The sequence below is a fragment of the Anarrhichthys ocellatus genome, unplaced genomic scaffold, assembly GCF_004355925.1.
Source record: "Anarrhichthys ocellatus isolate YVR2014 unplaced genomic scaffold, GSC_Weel_1.0 scaffold40, whole genome shotgun sequence".
Lineage (NCBI taxonomy): Eukaryota > Metazoa > Chordata > Actinopteri > Perciformes > Anarhichadidae > Anarrhichthys > Anarrhichthys ocellatus.
In genome coordinates, this window is record NW_022280070.1 from 4226166 (window position 1) to 4229763 (window position 3598).

The following is a 3598-nucleotide window of genomic DNA, read 5'->3' on the forward strand; positions in this document are numbered from 1 at the left end:
TTTGCTCAAGTACTTAAGTAAAATGTAATAATTCACAAATCAGAAATATGTATTTGACACTTATTACTAGTCACTTTTTTACATAAAAAAAACACATTTTAGGTACATTATAGTATACAAAGCATTTAAAATTGGTTCCAAAGAGAATGATGCAGGACTTTTACTTGTGATGGAGTATTTTTAGATTGTGGTATTTGTAATTTGAGTAATTCTTCCACCGCATGAAAGAGATGCTAGGAAAACTTGAGAATGTATTAAGTAAGCACGCATGCTGAAGACACTTCTACTGAAAGAAAACACCTGGTGACCAAGTTAGAATTTCACTTATATTTAGCTGAACTGCAAACGATTAATCTTTTGTTTCGCATAAAGCTTCTGGATGTATTTCACTCAATTCTACCTTCACTTACATTCACTGTTCTTTGGGTTTTACTATACCTCTCTGTGAAGTGGTGCTGCGGGTCTTTCCAGGTCACAGCAGCAGAACCCGCTCTGTGGTACGATCCTTCAGCAGTGACGCACTGAGAAAACACGACCTGGTCAGCACTCTCTTATAACTGCCTCTCTCATCTCCCGGAGCCATTCCCCCACCTGCTCCCACCCACTTCAGTGATGCAGTGAAGACGCACTCTGTTCTTTTAACATGCATGCACACACACACACACACACATAGCTGCTGCTGCTGCTTCTGCTGCACACACAACATTTTACTAAAGTCAAAGCTCCCCAAACACATGCACACACACACATGTGCTTTCCAATTCAGTCTCCGATGAGTCTTGCAGACTTGTGCATCTTCTACATTGATAGATAATCCTGATGGGAGGTCCTGATAATCCTCCTTCTATCCCCCAGATGTCTTGTTGCTGCTGTGAGTGGTGTACGGCAACGTGGGCTCTCATCTAGAGGAGGTGTTTGATGTAGCAGTATGGCTCCAGCACAGCATTCTTACTGCCTACTGTAATACAATCTGCTCAACATCTGGGCTACTACAGACCCAGCCAGCAATGGTCCCTTTGATTGTCAGGGATTGATCAAAATCCGAAGACACACATACACACTTGATGAAGCTGAAAATAAGTGTTTGGTGTTAATCATTTTTAATAAATGAATAAGACATAAACAACTTTTGAGAAAGATTCCCTCACCACTCAGCACCCCTGTCTCAGTGGGATTTACTCCATTAGCTCACCAATTTGACAATAATCCACCCCTGATGAGGGTGAAAATGATTAATGTGGAAATAATCTGACTGCTGATGGAAGACAGATCAATGAATCTAGACAGCTTTGGGTAGGAAAATGCAGCTGGACTCCAATAAGCAGAAAGATATCCATCACCAAAGCACATTTTCCTTCTTTTTTAAAATACCGGGCAGCTCTGATATATGAAATACCTTTTGTCACAAAAAATTCCAGCTCAGAGCTATTCCAATTGAAAGGCTGTTAATGCTGCTGCATCCTGCTGCTGATGTCTGCAGACAGTATTGATATATGGCATGAGGCGAAAAGCAATCTGAACGGGCAATGGTCCCTGCCATCTGCACCAACTTTAAACCCATGAGGCAACTTACTGTACCGTATGCTGTTAGTAGGATGAATTCCATCTGTATACCATACATCTTCAGTGCTGAATATACAGAAGGAGTTGGATTCAATTCAAAGAGTGGGAACTAAATGCTCTTTAAATCCCCCCCCCCCCCCCCTCCGAAAGATTTAAGAACAAGGAAACAGCGGGATTTAAAAGATTTGTTACTAAAACAATATGACACTCAGCTGATAATCTATACTGTCAGCAAGCAGTCACAAGTAAGTCAGTTGGTTTGTAAATATGGACCACAGATGTGCACACACACACACACATATATATATATATATATATATATAGATATATATAGATATATATATATATACCTGAAGTAAGTACTTTCCTCTGGCTGTGAGACTCCTTAACTCATCCTCCATCCTCCATATATAATATAGTTTTTTGTTTTCTTTCCTATGAACCAAATTGGGACTACAATCTAAATTTTGTTGTGCAGCTCTGTCGTACAATGACAAATAAAAAAACCTTGTAACCTTGTAAGATCATGCATTCAAAACCCAATCGGTAAGAAAAAGTACCACAAGTAAATGTACTTCAGCAGAAAGGGCCCCTGTCATTGTATTATTGTTTTATTATTGCTGATCATTTTGCAGCAGATAATGTTGTAGCTCGTCTAAGAAAAGCAACTTTGTACTGTTTTAATGTGTTACATGTTGGGTAATTTATCTATAACAATGCATAATAGTGTTGAATGTAAATCCTTAATCTTCACATTAAACAGTAAAGCTACAGACAAATATAGTGGTCTAGAATATCTACCTTTAAAATATATTGAACTATAAGCTTAAAGTAGCATAAAATGGATATGAATAAAAGTACAAATACCTCAAGTAAATGTAGTTGCCTTTCACCTGTGTATCTTTGTAGAACAGTGAGTGTATATGCACCTGCACACACATTCATCTGCAATATCAGGAATGCACAACTCTTGAAAGCTACTATCCAGACTCTCCACAGAACGTTATCTGGATTGCTGTTGATCCACATTAATATGGAAACAGATTTACAGAAGCACTATTGTCCCGTCTTATCATCCACACATCTGGACTCCTCCACCAGTCAGCGCCGGGCTCCGTCTGCAGACCGACTTCCTTCCAGCTCAGTGCAGCTCAGCCAGAGGAAAGAATGACAGCAGCTGACCTGCAGAGCCAGAGAGTAGCCAGGCCCCTCTCTCTCTCTCTCTCTCTCTCTCTCTCTCTCTCTCACTGCTTTTTAACTTGCTGTCACATTCGTTTTCCCAAACGCTGTCTGTTATGATTCACAGCAGCACATCACTTCGTAACGACTTCATCAGAAGGCAATTAAACGGAAAAATATATCAGTTCTTATATTGAAAGACTCCAAACAGAAGGTGCACCTTGAGGATTCTCTGAGTCATATGACTGTCAGTGTTTATCGAAGGAGAGAGACAGATTTTGAATTCTTCAGTTCAGGTGTTGTTCAATATTTTGAACACTCTATGTGTATTCGTGTGTGGTTAGTTAGTGCGTTTTGTATAAAGAATAAGTGTTATACCATATTTCTGCTGTATTATATCACTTAAATAAACTGAATATTGTCTATCAATATGCCCATTATTAAATTACAAGTTTTTCTTTGTTGTGGTTCATTTCATTATTTGTTTTCAGTTCCGGCCAAAGAGGCAAAACCCAACATTTTCTCTTCAGCTTTCCGCTTTATTTTCCAATTACACCTCGACATCTTAGTGGTTTATGTGAGTAAGCTTCAAATCAGAAGTTACTTGTTCTGGTCAGAGTCCCACTCTTGTGTGTGTGTGTGTGTGTGTGTGTGTGTGTGTGTGTGTGTGTGTGTGTGTGTGTGTGTGAGTATTTTACACATGCTTTGATAACCGTTTAATCCCCTCACTGTGACTCTCACATGATGAAGAAATCCTGCGTCTCGCAGCAGCCAGAGGCTGAACGCTGCATGGGTTTCTCCACCTCAGCTCACATGCTCCTCTGTTCACACTGCAGTCAATGCTCCCCCCCCCCCC